The sequence below is a fragment of the Belonocnema kinseyi genome, chromosome 6 (assembly GCF_010883055.1).
Source record: "Belonocnema kinseyi isolate 2016_QV_RU_SX_M_011 chromosome 6, B_treatae_v1, whole genome shotgun sequence".
Lineage (NCBI taxonomy): Eukaryota > Metazoa > Arthropoda > Insecta > Hymenoptera > Cynipidae > Belonocnema > Belonocnema kinseyi.
Window position 1 is genome coordinate 46428631 of NC_046662.1, and position 12733 is coordinate 46441363.

Genomic DNA, 12733 nt, shown 5'->3' on the forward strand with positions numbered 1-12733 from the left:
GAATTAGATTTGAAAGGAAATTTAAAAAGAAATAAACATTTTTCAAACATTTCTATCATTTTTTTATTTATAAAATATAAAATTTTGCACCTTAGTGATTTTTATCCCTAAAAAAAGTTACCGATTTAATTCTTATTTCAAAGAATTCATTTTAAGTTTGCAAAGTTTCTAAATAGGCCAAAGAAGATTGATTTCGAAAGTTATTTATAAGCTTTAAAATTATTTAAAAGTAATTAAAATCATTAGATGATTAAAAAGAATTTTAAACAAAATCTCCATTTTTTAATGATGCAAAAAATAATAATTTTTTAATGATTTAAAAGGTCCCAAACATTAAAAAAAATTAAGATTCTTTGGAGATTTTAAAATAATTTCTTATTTTGAAGAATGAACTTTGGCAATAATTTAAGTAGATTTTAAATCATTTCAAACAAGAATTCAAAAGATTTGATAGTAAATTTTTTTAAGCTAGAACATTTTTGAAAAAATGTAAATAAGTTAGAAGTTTCAAAAAGATTCAAAACTAATTTTAAAGCTTTTTAAACATTTTGAAACATTTCAAGAGACTAAAAAAAGTTTCTTATGATACCTGGAAAAATTTCAAGTAAATTCTTATTTAATAGAATTAAATTTAAAAGAAAATTTAAAAAGGAATCAAATTTTCTTAAAGATTTCTGAGTATGTTGGAAAAAGTTGGAATATTTGGAGTCATCTTTTTGATTTATAAAACGAATAAAAAAAGTTTGAATAATTATTAAAGATAATAAGAAGTTAAAAAAAAAATAATTTAAAATTTTAAAAGATTTCAAATATTCCTGTGAAAAATGCTAATGGGTTTTTTAAAAATTTATTTTAAAAGAGTATTTGAAAATTTGTTCATATATTTAGAAACATTTCCGAACTTCTAAAAAAATAGCGTGAAAGATTTAAAGGCCGTTTTTAAATTTTTCAGCATTTAAAAATAAATTTAAAAAAAGATTTCAATTAATCTAAAAGATATTAAGAAGTCTTAGATGTATGAGAAAGAAATATATTAATTTTAAACTCGTAAAGATTTCAGAACATTTGAAGCAAAATGTAAATTTTCAAAGATTACGAAACAAAGAAGATTTTAAGGATTTTGAAAGGATTCAAGGAAATAACATAATTTTTGTTAGCTTTCTGGTAAAATTTAAATTGATTGTTTTAAAAAATTAGCTTTGAGTAAAAATTAAAAGAAGTTTTAAAACATTTGAAAACACTTTGAATTTTTTTTTTTGAAATTTCAGGAATAATTCAAGTCAGCTTAACAGACTTCAGGAATTTTAGATGTTCTCAACAAAATAAAGATATTTTAAAGCTTTTAACGATTTTCAAAAATTTATTTAATATTTTCTAATTTCTTTCAACCCAATAAACTTTTCAACTGATTCAAATTGTTCATTACATTTTGTAAAGTCCTGTAAAATAAAAAAAACTCAAAAGTTTCCTAATATTCTTTGACATATTTAAAATCTTGGTATATTTTAAAATGTTTGCAAGAATTTTAAGAAAATTCTATGCAGGTATGTAATTTTAGAAGCAAATAAACTTAGAAAATAAATAGTTATTCACAATTTTTATTTTGGATTACAAATTTTTTCATCCCTCAAACTATAATTTCGTTCCAATTTTTTTCTTCCTAGGATGCAAAATATTTTTGGTTAAAATTCGAACTATTTTGTTCAAATACGTCTTTCTTGAATTATTTTAATTTTTTGTTCTATTTAAAACAAAAATCTTTTTCGATTGAACTATAATCCATTACATTTTTCATTGACAATTAATTTAATTTGGTTAAAATTTAACTACTTGATTAAAAGTTGAACCACGTTATTAAAGATTCATTGGGGGGGGGGGGGGGGGGGGGGGGGGGGGGGGGGGAGGATTCGTGAATTTAGTTGAAAATTCATCGCTTTTGTTAAAATAAAATTTGTTTATGAAAAATCGATATTTTCGAGTTTAAAAACTAAACTGTTACATTGAAAAATAAATAGTTTTTCGAAATTGTTTGATCTTAATAAAAATTACCCCCACTCCTAAATTCTATTTTAGATAAAATAAAATCACGAACACATTATAATAAAAATAAAAAATCGGCTTGAAGTAAATTTCAGTAATTTATTTTCTAATTATATTTCTGTATAAACCAAATCCCATAGACCCTGGCGAAGAGCAGGCAGGCTGGCGGCACGATTCTCCGATATATGATGATATATGCATACAGCAGAAGGGCATAAATCATTAAGAAATATCCCCGGGCCGATTAGGCTCCCGAAATGGCAAAACGGGCAACCCTAAATTTTGATGCTACTATATGACTGAACCCTTCTCGAAGAAAATTACAAGAGTTTTTCAACCAATTTTTTTATTTTTTAACTAAAAAAGATCATTTTTGAATTACTAGTTTGTTCGCTTAAACAAAACAGTTAGATTTTTAAACAAAAAGATAAATGTTCAACAAAAGGAAAGAATTTAAAACACAATAGCCGAATTCGTAATAAAAAAGGAAAATCATTCATTTAATTTTTAATCAACTTCATCATTCTTCAGCTAAGAAAGATCAATTTTCAATTAAAAGTGGGCCATGCGAACAAAATAGTTAAATTTTTAACAAAAAATATGAATTTTCAACAAAAAATATTAATTTTCAACAAAAAAGAGAAATTTTCAACGAAATAGAAGAATCTTTAACTAAAAAGGAAAAAAATTTATACAAAAAATGATAACGTTGAATTTTTAGCGTAGAAAATGAGTTGTAAAAGATAAACAAAATTTCACGAAACAATACAATAAAATTATTCTGAAAAAAAAAATTAATTTGAATTAAGTTCATTTTTTAACCAGATGGTTTAATTTATTTTTAAATCAAATTCTTAATTTTTCAAGTAAGGAAGATCTATTTTTAATTACAAGTTGGGCACTTCAACAAAATAGTTGAATTTTTTAAACAAAAATATGAATTTACAACAAAAAATATAAATTTTCAACAACAAAAAATTTCATTAAAAAGAATTAGTTTGAAAAGGAAAACAAAATTCCACAAAATAATGTAATTTTTATTCAAAAATATGTCTTTTCAAAAAAAGAAAATTTAATATTAAAAAAAATCAGTTTGGAATTAAGTCGTTCAACTTTCAGACAGTTCGTTTAATTGGATTTTTAACCAAATCCACAAAATAATGCAATTTTTAACAGTAAAGATGCAAAAAATTAAACTTCAAAAAAATAAAATAAATTTTGAATAAAGTTCAACTTTACACCAGTTGGTTTAATTTAATTTTTAATTAAATTCTTTATTTTTTAATTTGAAAAAATCCATTTTTAATTACAAGTTGGCCACGTCAACAAAGTAGCTGCATTCTTGACTAAAATTTTAATTTAAACAGAAAATAAAGAATTTAAAAAAATAGCCCGATTATTAACAAAAAAAAAAGGAAAAATTTTCTACAAGAAATGGTAAAGTTGAATTTTCAGATAAAAAAATTAGTTTTAAATAAAAAAAAATTTTAAATATAGTGATATATTTGGTAAGAAAAAAGAATGTTCAAGAAGACACTGTATCTTCAAACGGAAAAAATCAAGTTTGAATGAAGTTTAACTTTTAGTAAGTTTAATTTAATTCTTAACCAAATTCTTCATTTTTTAACTAAAAAGATCAATTTTTAATTACAAGTAGGCCACTCCAACAAAATAGTTGAATTTTTAACCAAAAGGTGATTTTGAACAAAAACAAGGAATTTTTAAAGAAATAGTCGAATCCTTAACTAAAAAGAAAAAAATTTTCTGCAAAACTTGTAGAGTTAAATTTTTAGTTAAAAAAATTAGTTTCAAAAAATAAAGGAATTTAAAAAAAATGAAAAGTTTAATCATGAAAATTGATTTTCAAAGAAGTAGTAGAATAATTAATTCACAACTAGCTCAATTTAAAATCGAAGAAAAATGTTGAACGAAAAATTTAATTGTTGAAATTTCAACCAAAAAGAATTTTAATTTTAAATAAAAAACACTTGAAGTAAACCATAATAAAATTAATTTTCAACCTAACAGTTGCATTTTTAACCAGAAAAATAGAATTTCTACAAAACGATGAATTTCCTGAAAAAATGGACAAATGTTTAATTTTTAATTTTTAACTAACAAATCTTCAAATAAGTAGTTGACTTTTTAACTACAAAATATGATTTAGAAAGATACGTTTTAAAATAAAAATGCCATAATTAAATTTTAATTGGAAAACAAATTTTTTTTTGACTAAACAGAGGGATTTTCAACAATATAGTTAAATCCTTGATTAAAAGAGACCAATTGTATACAAAAAATTGTATGTTTGAATTTCCAGTTTTCAAATAAATAAAATTTATGATAAAAAAAATCCCAACAAAATAGTTGAATTTTTACCAAAAAGATGAATTTTCAACAAAAAAGATGTATCTTTTAGCAACCAAATAAATATTTAATGCCGTAGTTCAACTTTCAACCAATTAATTTAATTTCCAATTCAAAATTATTAATTTTTAACCAAAAATGTAATATTTAAATTTCAACTAGAAAGGCTTTTAATTTTATATATGAGCAGTTAAATTCAACAAGGAAATTACATTTTGTCAAGATATCAATTTTAATACTAAATGGACAAGATTCGAACAAAAATGTTACATTCTTAACCGCGAAAAATAAAAATGTTAAAAAATTAATTTTGAACTAATTCTTCACAAAACAAGTAAGTCATTAACCAAATACATGAATTTTCCAAAAAGAAGACGAATTTTCTATTAAAAAGGTTACTTTTCCATTCAATTGCTGAATTTTCGACTAAAAAGATCAATTTTGAATCTACAAAATAAATTTTCAACTAAAGATTGGGCAGTTAAATTATTATAAAAAAAATTATTTTGCAACATAAAAAAAGGAATTTTCATCAATATGGTTTAAATTTTAACTGAAGGGATGAAATTTCAACAAAAAAAAAAAAACGAATTTTCAATTAAGCAGATTAATTTTCAAACAAAAATTTGAGGTTTCCACTAAAAGGATAATTTTTTATTAAAAATATCAATTCTCAACATAAGTAATTAAATTAATCCTTAGCCAAAAAGCGAGATTTTTCAACAACTTTACTTAATTTTTAGGTCATTAAAAAATGTAACGAGACCTATTTTTAAGAAAATTTCTCGAGATTAGTACGCTTGCATTCGTATCGTTGAGAAAAATAATTACTAAAGCACTCGGTACGTTTTACTGATGCGCGGCGAAACTTTTCTGGATGTTTTAGTTGCGACATTATTAATGAACTTCTCTTCGCCTTCCATGGAAAATTACTTGCGATAGTCTTTTTTTACAATGAGTTAAAAAAGTGACGAACTAGTTACAGGGAAAAGTTAACATTTGAAAAAGGGAAAAAACTTTTTTCCTTCTGGCGTTGTAAAATTAAGTTTTATTTGAGGTGGGAGGAATAACAAAACAGTTGAATTTCCAACAAAAAAAGATTTCTACCACAAATAATGACTTTAAAAAATTGTTGAATTTTCAAAACACAATTATTAGATTTTTAACGAAATAATTAGATTTTTCAAAATCTAGTAGATTTTCCTAAAATAGTTGAATTTATTTCCAAATAGTTGAATTTTCAGCATACAAAGATGGATTTTCAATCAAACGTCCGAGTTTGAAATATAAAATATTAAAATGAATTAAATATTAAAATTTTCGAATCAAAAAGACAAATGTTTTAGAAAACAATTGAATTTTTATAAAATAAGTTTATTTTGAGCCATAAATTTGAATTTTTAACCAAAAACTTGAATTTTCAATAAAACAACATTAATTTTCTACCCAAAAATATATTTTTTCAAACAAAATACATGAATTTTCTATTAAATAGTTTAATTTTTTACTCATCTCATATACCAAACAAAGTTTAAACAAACATGGAATAGTTAAATTGCCAGATTAAAAAAAAGAATTTTAATCAAAAAGATGAATTTTTAACAATGACGAATAATGTAATGATTTTTGTACTATAGCTATAAATAGAAAGAAATGAATTTTTTACAGTTTGATATTTCAAGCAACAATTTAATTTTTAACCAAAATGGATAAATTTTCAACAAAGAAGATTAATTTTTTATAAAAAAATATGAATTTCTGAAGAAAAATGACATGCATTTTGATTCAAAAAGTTTAACTTTCAACTGAAGAAGAAGAATATTAATAAAGCAGTTCAATTTATCTGAGGAAATATTAGTTTTTAACAAATATTTAAATTTGGAACCATAGAGATGAATCTTCAACTGAAAAAATGAATTATTAACAAAGGAGCTATTTGAATTCTCAAACAGAAAAATAAAATTTGAACAAATTAACTCCGCTTTAAAAATTTGGTTTATAATTTTGTTTTCAAGTAGTTGAATTTTCAACCAAAAAAGACCAGTTTTTTGTACAAAAATGTAAATTATTAAACAAAAATTGAAAAGTTGAATTATCAGTTAAAAAACCTTACTCTCCACCAAAAACGAGGATTTTTAATAAAATAGTTGAATCCTCAAACATATTTGCAAAAAAAATTCTACATTTTGAACCAAAAAGATGAGTTTTCTATCAAGAACATTAGTTTTGTAAAAATTCGAGTTTTCAACAAACTGCATAAATTTTCACAAGGTATTTAATTCCCAAACTAAAAAAGATTAATCTTTAGCCAAAAATGGGATACTTAAATTTTGATTAAAAAAATTAATTAAACAAAATTTATTAATGAAAAAGATTAAAAAGTTAACTTATAAGTTTTTTCAAACTACTGTTTGTAGTGTATTAAAAAAACTATAATAAAAAAACTGCTGTTTCACAAAAGAAAAAACGTATTTTTAACAAAATAATTAAATTAATAAACGAAAAGAAGAATTTTCAATCAGACTTGAAGCTTGTATAATTTTTAATCTTAATTTAAAAAAATTAAAACTTCCTAAATAATTTTGAAGATTTACAATTCAAAATTTTGAAGACTTACAATTAAAAGCTTATCATGTTTAAACATGAAAGTATAACAGTTCCTAATTTCGAATTATTTTGAAGATCAAAAGTCAGACTTTCAAAATTACAGAATTTTAAAACCTGAATTTGCATGATTTTTTAATGTAAATTTAAAAAAATGAGGTAATTTTCATTTTATTTTTTAATTTACGTAGTTTAATTTTGAATATTTTACGTTTAACATTCTTGAATTTCATAAGAATTTGCAATTTTTTAATTTTAAATATTTTCCATTGAAGACTCTTCGATATTTCATGTTCCTAATTAAAAATGATGCAATTTCGAATGTCCTTTTTCGAACTGTTTATCTCTGAACATTAAAAATTCAAAATAATACATTGTTAAAAATTTAAAATTGAAATATATTTAATTATACAGATTATTAATTAAAAGTTTGTAATGATCTGAATTTTCAAAAAAAACTTTTATAAACTAGTTTTTTCTAGTTTAGAGATTTAAGAAAATTTATCTTTTTTATATAAGAAAAAATTTTTTTTATTCAAAAATAGAACAATAAGATTTCATTATTTCAAAAAAGTAATTATTCAAACAATCATAATGTTTATAATTTTTTAGAATTATTTAACAATTTTGGTTAAGAATTAAGAGCTACTAACATAAATATAATATACCTTGACGTACCATAAATGAAACAAAGATTAAACAAGGCAAAAGTTATTTTAAACATTTTTCACCTCTTCATATTGTTTATAACTTTTAGAAATTATTCAACAAATTTGGTGAACAATTAAGAGTTACCAACTTAAACATAACATACTTGACGTACAATAAATGAAAAAAAATTAAACAAAGCAAAAAAGCTAGTTTATACATTTTTCACCCCCTACACTCAGTCATATTTACGCTATCCCATGAAGCATATATATTTAACTATTAAATCATTATTGTTAGTAAAAATAAAAGTCTTATCGAAAAACTATTATTTATAAACAATATAATTGTCTAAATAATTACTTTTTTGAAAAAATGAAAAAACCTAGAGATATTGCCGAGATGAATCCAGAAGTAACTTTAGTTTTTCGATAGGACTTTTAGTTTTATTTATAATAAATGTTAAATAATGAAATCTATATGCTTCATGGGATATGGTTATGGTGTGTGCGTGGAGAGGTTAAAAATAATTTTTAGACTAACTTTTTTGCATTGTTTAGATTTGTTGTTTATTTATGGTAGTTCAAGGTACGTTATGGTTCAGTTACTAACTCCTAATTGATTACCAAAAATTGTTAATAAATTCCTAAAAATTATAAACAATTCAATTGTTGAAATAAATACTTTTTTGAAAAAATAAAAAACACCTGGAGATATTGCGGAGATGAGTTCAGAAGTATCTTTAGTTCTTCGATAGGACTTTTAATTTTATTTATAATAAAGGTTAAATGTTAATTAACAACAGAATTGTTCAAAAAATGACTATTTTTAAGTAGTGAAAATAAACTAGAGATATGACTCAGATGATTCCTAGATTGTTTATTTTGCTTATTTACGAAAAGCTTTTTTATTTTCAGTAATACAATAATAATGAATATGATATATTTGCTCTCATCTTTGAGATGATGCGATTGTTCAATTGAAGAACCTTTCATGATGCACCAAGACCTGCCAATATCATTTTCAAATTTTCTAACAAAATTATTTAATTTTTTTTATTTGGTTTTTTTTTCAATTGCTAATATAAGAATATTATATTTTATGTAATTGTTTGCGTCTTTAAGATGCGTGGATTGAACTATTGACGAACTTTCAATGAGCTTTTTTTATCAATCAATATTGAATAATTTAAGAAAAAAAAACTTGTATCTTCATGACCAATAAAAACTGGTTAATCCTTTGTTCCAGGTGAGTTTAAAATGCAAATATTCTTCCTTTTTCTAAACAAATAATGAAAATATTGGTAAGTAAAACTTTTGCTCAAAATTTAGATTTTGCAAAACAAATTCGATTGATTAAAAAAAGTACATTACAGATTAAAATAGATAATAAAGATTGACGAGATGCTTTCAGATTATCAGCTTTTGTTTAATTAATTTTTTGTTGTTTCGAGCGTCATTAGAAGACATTCCTTGTCATGCCAGACAGAAGGTATTAGAATTTTGATTATAAAATTATTATGAGCAAGTCTTCGTACAACGAAAGGTTTAACATTTAGCGGTACGAATATTAATGTTCCTGTTTAAGGCTTCTGAATTCCATTCCATATAATTCAGTGATGCTTCTGTCGAGACATCAGAATCCATAAGTAAGGGCTGTCAAGGATAATTCCATCTTAGTTGTCTTATCCCTATTTAGTTGCCACGAAATTATTTAAATATTTATCATTGTTGCAATAAAATTCCATTTTACGTAGTTGATTTTAATTTTTTTTTAAATAATATTACATAATTAATTTAAAAATTAAAATTAAAACTGGACTCATGTCCGCAATTTTTGCAAATTCGTAAAAACTTTTTTCTAAATATTATCTTTTTAGTTATAAATTTAATTATTTGGTTGAAAAAATGTAACAACTTTTGTAAAAAAGACATCCTTTTTGTTTAAAATTCATATTTTGTTGGATGCTAAGTCAACTGAAATCTTTTTTGGAGGAAAATTTTTCCTTTGAAAATTAGTCCTTTTGATTTGAAAATTCATCTCCTTTAATAGATAGAAATTAGTAGGTAGGTAAAAAATTTACTTTTCATTTAAAATTTGTATTTTTTGTTGCAAATTAATTGAAATCTGTTTGTATGAAAACTGTACTTATTTTGAAAATTTGCCTTTTTGATTTAAAAATTCACTTTTTTCAGCAGAATTTTCATTTTTTTGGACAAACATGAAGGAGTTTAATTGAAGATTTAACAATCGTTTTAAAAAGTCATACTCTTTAGTTAAAAATTGGACTATTTAGCAGAAAATTAACTTCTTGTTTACAATTCTTATTTTGGTGTTGGAAAGTAAATTGGAATATTCCTTGGATGACAATTTAAGTACTTTTTTTTTAAATTTTATTTATTTCCGAAGAGATTTCATGTCTCTTAAATAAAAATCTAAGGTTCGGTTGAAAGTTGACCTCTTTTTTTAAAGTTTTATTTTAATTTTAAAATTCACCTGATTTAGCAGAAATAATATTTTTCTTTGATAAAAATTCAACAATTTTCTTGAAAATTCATACTTTTTTATTACAAATTCTGCTGTTTTTAAAAAAAATTCAACTATTTCTTGGAAAATTAACTTTAGGTTTAAATTTCACATTTTGTTGTTGAAATGAGAAGAGCAATCTTTCTTGAATGTTTCGTAAAAAATTAAACTAGTTAATTAAAAAATTATACTTTTGTTTGAAAATTCCACTTCTTCGTTTAAAATTTAACTATTTCGTAAATAATTTACTTTTTGCTTGAAATTTACATTTTGGCGTTGAAAAGTAAACTGAAACCTTTTCTGAATGAAAATTCAACTTAAAAAAAAGGCGTCGTTTTTTAATAAAAAGTCATCTGTTCTAGTCCATTTTTCATCATTTTTGACTAAACATGCAATAATTTGGTAGAGAAGAACTACAAAAAAACTCAACTTAATTTTTTGATAAAAAATTTATATTTTTCGTTTTTCCTGACTCAGGGGGGTCGGAAAAAGTGGACATTTGATAAAAACTAACAAAGTGAAATTTTACATAAAACCAATACCTTCTCATTAGGATGAGAATAAAAAAAGGCATTTTTAAGAAAATACATGAATTTTGCACAAAAGAAATTTATTTTCCACCATGACTAATTTTCTATACAAAAAATTAATGTTTAACCATGGTTAAATTTTCGAAAAAAAAGATTAATTTTCTACCTCGAAAGACAAGTATTCAATTAAATAAATTTTCCAACGAAACATAGAATAGTTAAATTTTTAGTTAAATAAATTAACTTTTAACGAAACACAAAGAATTTTCTACAAAATAGTTAATTTTTTTCAACTAAATTAATGAATCATCAACCAAAAAAGAAACTAAATTAAAAAAAAATTAGTTTCACTTTCAACAAAAAAATATGGAAAAATTGTTAAAATTTCGTGAAATCGCTTTAAATTATTGAAATTAATTGAAAAATCCTTGGAATGTTTTAAAACATTCTAAAATATTTAATATCCTTTAAAATCTCTTTATATTTTGCAAAGGTCTTAAAAATTTCTTGCAATTTTAAAGGACCCTAAAATATTTCAAATCCTATAAAATCTTATACTAAATTATTGAAATCAATTGAAAATGCCTTAGCATCTATTAAAATATCCTTAGATATATCAAATCCTTTATTACCTCATATTAAATTACTGTAACCAATCGAAAATTCCTTGGAATCTTTAAAAATTCTCTCAAATTTTTCGGATCCTTTAAAATCTTTTCAAATACCTAGAACTTTTTTTAAAGATTTCTAAAGTACTTTGGAATTTTTTGAAATGACCCTTCTAAAATTTTTTTAATGCTTTGAAATTTCCTTAACTTATAAAAACAAATTGAAAAATCCTTGACATCTTTTAAATATTCTCAAGTATTTAAATTTTTTTTCTAAAATTTTTTCAAGTCTTTGAAATTCCTTTAAATTATACAAATAAATTGAAAATTCCTTGACATTTTTAAAAACATCCTTAATTATTTAAAATCACTTAAAAGTTTTTGGAAATATCTTGAAATTTTTTAATGCATCAGATTGAAATTTAGAAAACAGAAAAATTTTAAAACGTTAAATATTGAAATGTTTATAGACTAGAGTTTTGAAAATGGGATCAATAAAAATCCAAGGCTGTCAAAATTTAACTTTCAAAAATTTTCAAGTCTTAAAATTTTTAATTGTAAAATTGGAAGATTTTTAACAAAAAATTAGTAATCATAAATAAATTGAGAGTGTTCACAATTTAAAAGTATGTTTTTCAAACAAAATTGATATAATGTTATAATTATATACACAAAACATTTTAGAAATAGTTTAACTTTAACTCGAGTAATTTCTATCAAAACTTTAATTTAATAGTTTACCCAATCTACAAACGATTAAATTTTTAACGTTTTTAAATTCTTCTGTTTTATAAATTTCAGCCTGAAATAATTTCATTTAGAGATTGTCCATTTGAAAAACATACAGTTAAATTTGGAACATTTTCAATTTATTTCTAATTATTAATTTTATATAAATAAACTTTCAGGTTTACAATTCAAAATTCGAAGACTTGAATCCCATCGATAATTCTCGACTCGATTAAATTCAAGTCTTCAAATTTTGAATTTATAATCTTGGAAGATTATTTACATAAAAGTAGAAATCATAAATAAATTAAAAGTGTTCAAAATTTATAAGTATAAAAAAATGATAATAATAATTTTATAATTATATACAAAAATGGCATTAGAAATAGTTAAACTTTAAGTTGAGTTATTTGCACTAAAACTTTCATTCTACTAAGTTTACAATTTAAAATATTTAAAATTTAAAGACTTTAATACCATCGACTTTCAATGAAAACTTTTCCATTGCTTTGTCAACGTTCATTATAATTCTTTGATTTGCTCACGCATGAGTGGTCGCCTGAGAGACATCCGCAGTCCCCGCGCGCTCCGCGCAGCTCCTGTTACACTTACCTACAGCGCGGCCTCAATTCTCGCAAGGGCTATACGAGGGAGGGCTATTGAAGGGTTTCACTGTAGTTA